This window comes from Octodon degus, unplaced genomic scaffold (genome assembly GCF_000260255.1).
Source record: "Octodon degus isolate 3935 unplaced genomic scaffold, OctDeg1.0 scaffold00010, whole genome shotgun sequence".
In the NCBI taxonomy this organism is placed as follows: domain Eukaryota; kingdom Metazoa; phylum Chordata; class Mammalia; order Rodentia; family Octodontidae; genus Octodon; species Octodon degus.
Genome location: NW_004524586.1, coordinates 21,461,993 through 21,468,148, shown reverse-complemented (window position 1 = coordinate 21,468,148; position 6,156 = coordinate 21,461,993).

The window sequence follows — 6,156 nt, the reverse complement described above, 5'->3', positions numbered from 1 at the left end:
CACACACACACACAAATAAATAAAATAAAATAAAAATTAAAAAAATTAAAAGAAAAAAAATGTGAACGCTCCTCAAGAAAGGCAACAAAGGGAGGTGGGCAGAAGAGCCTCGAGTGAAGGGAGACCAGCCCAGCTGGAAGTCAGAGGGCAGAAGCCAGTGAGCAGGAGCCAGGCATGCACAGGGAATGGCCTCGAGGGCAAGGAGAGTCATCCCTCTCAAATTCTTGCCCTGTGTAGGAGCAGGTGCCCAGCTGTCATAGTACAGATATGACACAAGGGCACTGAGGAATTCACTCCCTTCTACCCCGCTGAGCCCGAGCACCACCCTAGGCCATCATACTCCTTCACCCACTTGAGCGTGGGTCACACTAGGAGCATTCTATACAACCCCAGGCCAAGGCATGTGCTCCTATTTTTCCTGTCTCGCTCTTGAGCTCAAGAGCCTGATTTATCTGCGTGGCATTCAGTGTGCCCTTTTTTTTGTCATCCTGGCACCATTTCTCTGTTCGTGACCTTCAAAAAACATAGCTGCTTTGCCTCCTCAAGTGCAGTTTCACAGCTCTTTGCTTGCCTTTCACAAGAACTTGGAATCTAGTTGGATCAACCAGTGGGAACAGTCATTGCCTTGGGGTGAGAAATGGGAGCCCCAGCTGCCCCTGGCTGACTGGACGTGCAGTCTCTGCTGGAGGCCCCTCTGTGCAGCTGTCCTCATGCAGGCATGGGGGAAGCCACAGAAGATTTAAGTGGGATTGGAAGGGGACATAGGAGGTGCAGGGTCAGCATGAGCTGAAGAGGACAGGGTGGCCCCGGCCACCTCCTGGCCCTCAGAGCCAGGAATGCTCCCAATGACCTCCATCATCATTGGCCCTGGACATATTCACAGGCATCCACCCCATCACTGGACAAAGATTCACTAGTCTGTGGCCAAACCAGAAAATGATACTTCTCCACAGGGCCTGGCTTTGACTCTAAATTTACATCACTCTTACCTGTTTTTGTTTAAATATCCATTAGGTTATGAAATGGCAGTGACAAAAACAAGTTTTAAAAATCTCTTCACGTAAGAAATAAAATCAACAGCCTTGTGCTGGATTTCAACAGTCAAATCTGAAAATTTGCTACCAATAGTTTAGAAAATCCAATTTGGAAGGCAAGTCCATGTGCCGCCAGAAGTGTGGGGTTAGGAGAGCCTCGTGCCCACTGCCTCTTCCTTTCTTCAGCTGCAGCCCCCTGGCCTTGCAGCAGCTGCATCCCAGCCTCGCAGCTCCCAGAACCACAGCTGGCTGTGCTGGGACCTGTCTGGGCCCAGGGCCCCACCCTTTCCTGATTTATTTCACCACACAGCTGGTGAAGGACTCACAACTCATTTCACGTCCCTGGAGCTTCTGTCCCTCGTCCACCAGTCACCTGCCCAGCCTCACTGGCACCTTGCTCATGACCCTTAGAGGGAGTAGACACAGAGGATGAGAACACAGTACAGTTGTGACTGCTGAAGACCGGGCCTCAAGATACAGGCGGAATGGCCAGGCCTACCTGCCTCCCAAGGGATAAGATGAGTGATATCGCCCGGTCCAGTAAAATCTAGGCAGGCATCAGTTTCCCAGGTGAATGACCAGGACCTCCTGATCCATCCCTTTCTAGAAAGGTCTCCATTCTCTCCATGTATGGTAATTACATGATCTGCTTCCCCATTGGCTCACTATTGCCCAAGCAGCTATACTTGGAATCTTATTGGTTGGTTGTATTTTGGCCCATTCTGGACCCACCTCTTGATTTTGCTCTATAAAACTTCCTTTGAGAAATGGGCTTGTTACCAACCCACTTTTGAGTCCCCTCCTGTCTCTCTCACAAAAAACAAAACAAAACAAAACAAAAAAACCCCACATGTTTCCCTACTCTTAACTTCTGTTGCTCCTTAGGATATAGTCCTCTATTTTGGGGAACACAGACTTGATGTATCTGACACCTAGTAGGTTGGGAGTTACATTTTTTCCCCAATGGCAGCTGCACATCAGCCCTTCAACTATCTTGATCAGTGTCTCTTCAGGGATTGTGACTATCCTAGGTTCTTGGTATCCTGAGCAAACAGTTGAACAGAACACGCAGAAGTAGAAGTAAAAGCATAGATTTTCCACAAACATGTACTCATTGTGGAAGGTCAGTGAGCAGAGCTCAGAGCCCCAGGAAACAATGTGTCAGAGCTTGGATGTGGTCTCTACAGGGAAGGGGTAGCTCTCTGAAAGGACACAAAACACTCCAGTCATGCGCGAGTCTTCTCCTTCCTGTAGAAATGAGAGGTTTTGTCCTCATGTGGATTTTTCTTTTCCTGGTCTTTTTGAGACAGGGTCTCATTATGCAGTTCAGGCTGGCCTTGAGCTCACTCACTTTGTAGCTCAGGCTGGTCTCAAACTTGCAGCAGTCCTCCTGCCTCAGCCTCCTGAGTGCTGGGATCACAGGTATGCACCCCCATGTCCAGCTCTCATATGGATTTTTGAGGAATTGTCATGTTTCCTAAAGCCCATGAAGGTGTGTGTTAAACCCACAATGTAAATGAGGTTATGATTAGTTATAATTGAACTGGGGGCCACTTTCAGTTAAGATACTCTATAGCGCATGGATATGCAGGCATAGCTTGGTAGTCAGAGGTAGGTGCTCTATGGGGTTTTTAGACTTTAACTTGGGCCTCCCAGAAGCCCCCCCCAGAAGCACATTCATCCTCTTGTCTTTACCAGCTGTGGCCCAGCTGTTGGAGCCCAAAGCTGCAGGTTTTCTTGGAGAGCCACCTTACTCTTTTTCCCTCTCCCCTTCAGGCTTCCTCTTTTCAGGAATTTTTTTCTCTGTACCTCCAGCAAAAAGGGCCTGCCTCTCCTCTCCAGGGCCAATGCACTGGATGTGCAGGTTGTGTTTCAGTGCACATGGTGTACATGTACTCAGGGGATTGAAGGCAGGGGCGAGCGGGGAGACATGAGCTCTGGGGCATACCCAGTGTTACCAAGGCTGCTGGAAAAGATGCAGTCCAGCACGAGGTCCAAAAGGGGAGGACTGCAGCAGAGCTGTCTCCAACACCCCCTTCTTCTGGGTCCCCCACCACATTTGGTGGCAGCTTCAGTTGGTGGGAATGATTCAAACTATAGCTGGATCAGTCTAGTCTCTTTGTCTCCCTGTCCCTACTTCCCTGACATAATTGGCTTTGGCTTATGTCACTGCAATTACTGACATACGCTTTGACAAAGAACAGGGGCCACGCCTCATTCATTTGGGTGCCCTGGATGCAGAGCAAGCCTGGCACATACACATGGGGTTCTGTGTGTGCATTCACCTCTCTCACATGCTCTCCACATGCAGCCAGGCAGGCAGTCCCCTGTAGCCTTTGTTAAAACCTGCACTGCAGGGCTGGGGGGATAGTTCATTGGTCTAAGCACCTGCCTGGCAAACTCAAGGACCTGAGTTCGATCCCTGGTACTGCATACCCTCTTGGCCCTGGAATCCTGAATGTGCCATTCTGACCCCAAAACCAAGCATGGTAGTACATACCTATAATTCTAGCACTGGGGAGGCTGACACAGGAGGATCACTATGAGTCTGAACTACATAGCAAGATCCTTTAGACAAACAAACAAATAAACAAAAAACCCTACACAGGTGCCTACTCTGCAGTCACAGGTTTTGTAGTACTAAGAAGCAGCTGATACTGGTTGTCCAGGGCCCACACTTTGAGAAGCTGGGGTTCAGTACACAGATCTGCCCCAAAGCTAGTGCCAAGGTACAGCCTGGTCATTCAGAGGGAAATGACTGTCCCTCACTCAAGTCCTCCCAGTAACATAGGGCGCCCTAAGATCTATCTTTTGTTGTTGTTGTTGTTGTGGCGGCTTATCCCACTGGACTTCTGGTACATTCCAGTCCATCCCAAGCCTGTGGTTGCTTGCATACATTGTCCTGTAACCACACTGCACCATTCCCTGTCCATGAATGGTGCAGCCAATTTTTATTTATTTATTTTTGGTTCCGGGAATAGAACTCAGGACCTTGTGCCTGGACAGATCTGATTTAAGGTATTCTTATCTGATCATATCTGACTTAGCTGGTCGTTTCTATCTTTCTAGATTGTCAGGCATACCGGTGGTCCCTTTGGATCCTGTATATTCCTCCATCACATCCTTTCTCCAGTCACAGGAGAAGGTGCTGATGGGGATATAGAAAGGCCCTACAGCTGGGTTCACCCCCTAGGCAGATAGTGACCCCCAACATCAGTCCTCTGCGTACCGTAAGGCTTTTGTTAGAGAAACTGAGCCAAATAGTTTAGTCAAAAGATCAACAAATACCCTCTTATGGTGCACTTGAAGGGAACACAAATACTTACGAAACGAGCTGAATTGGTTGTGTCCAAGCTCATGGTTGCTGCAGTGTGCATGTGGCCTATTCGAGTCTCCCACGTCTCTTACACATCAGAGTGCATATGCCTGGGATTCAAGGTGTGGGAAATCATGATAACAAATGTTTGGAGGTATGGAGTCGTTCTTTATAGAATAATTCTTTATATGGAAACTTCCTAAGTAGGGACCATGACAGGGTTCTTTATCCTGGTAAGAGTTGCTTTTGGATGCCATTCAGTTTCCTTGTCCTCATTCTTTGCTACCAAGCAAACTATTGGTATATAATTTGGTCTCTCAAGCAGATAATTCTGGAGCCAAAGCATACTCCTATTGTAAGTGAGTGAACTGGCTTCCTGGTTTACCAGTTAGTGCCCGAGGAGTGTAATTAACAGACTAGATGCCCGAGGATCTGATGGCCCCGGGGTGAGCTATAGCTGGGTGATGTGGCCCTTCCACATGAGGTCCTGCCTGTAGTAGCCACACCCACTGTCCCCAGCCCCTGCCTAGTGCTTCATCCTGTGGTCCTTGGATCCACACTTTGGTTTACTTGCTCAGTTACAATCACCCCAAGGAGAGGCTTCCCCAGTAATATGTGCCTTAATGAGAAATTCGTAGTTGGTGCTGATTGGAGAAGGAAAAAGGGCTCTTGAGGTCTGAGGGAATGACAGCTCTGATCTTTTCTTCCTTTCCCACCTTGCTGCCAGGTGCTATGGGGCCTTAAGCTGCTTATGTGATTCTAGTTGTGTTAGTTTAGATATAGTGTTGCCATTAGAAACACTCTCTCTTCTTCTAAGTGAGGCCACTTGGCATCTTTTGGAGGATGGTATGTCAGGTAAATCCACACTAGTTCTGGTGGCCTGAAGCGTTTCCCTTCTGTATTCCCCTCCCTGAATATTTCTGAAGAGCAAGGTGTCCTGTGGGTGGAGGAACTCAAGCCCAAGGCCCAAGAAGGGAAAGGGAAGAATTCAGAGCTTAGTGGAAAAATACCAGACTTCAAGTTTTGTCTCTACCACTTTCCAGCTATGTGATTCGAGTTAAGTTACTTACCCTCTATGAGCCTCAGATTCTCCTCCTGGAGGCAGTAATTTTGTTCATGGGAAATTTTGGTTCTACTCGAAGGAGCACTCCTCGAAACACCTTCTTTCTACTCTACTACCAGGTTGGTTTTTTTTTTTTTGTTTGTTTGTTTGTTTTTCTTCATGGTACTTAACATGGTCTGAAAGCTTCTCCCCACTTACTTCTTGTCTGTTACCTGTGCCTCCCCAGTCCAAAAACTCATGAGACACGGTAAGGCCCACTGGCTGAGGCTGGAACTTGTTCTGGATCTCAGTGCGATTTGGGAGGAGTGAATGAAAGATCCTCAGCCTGCGGCTGCTGTGTGAATGTGGAACTCACCCGAACAGTCCACGCAGGGAGGCTTGGTTCTGCTCACAGTGCAGTTGGCAAATGTTTCCTGAAGCACCTACTGTGTGTCAAGCATTGTTCTCTATGCTAAATCAATGAATGAAGGGGGGACAACTTTTTGCCTTGTACAGCTTGTATTTTAGTGGAAGGAACAGGTAAAAGAATCAGGAAGTAAATTGTAAGGAGACTTGATAGCAAAAAGGATAAAGATCAGGACTGGCATTGCTGGCGAGAAGTCAGGAATGGTTGCATGGGGGAGCTAAGACGTTAGAAAAACCTGGAAGCTCACAGCTATCAGGGGAAAACAGAGGGAGCAGCAAGTGCAAAGGGCTTGGAGCTGGAGTATTGTTAGGGTGGTGTTATGGTTTGTGTCCAGTTG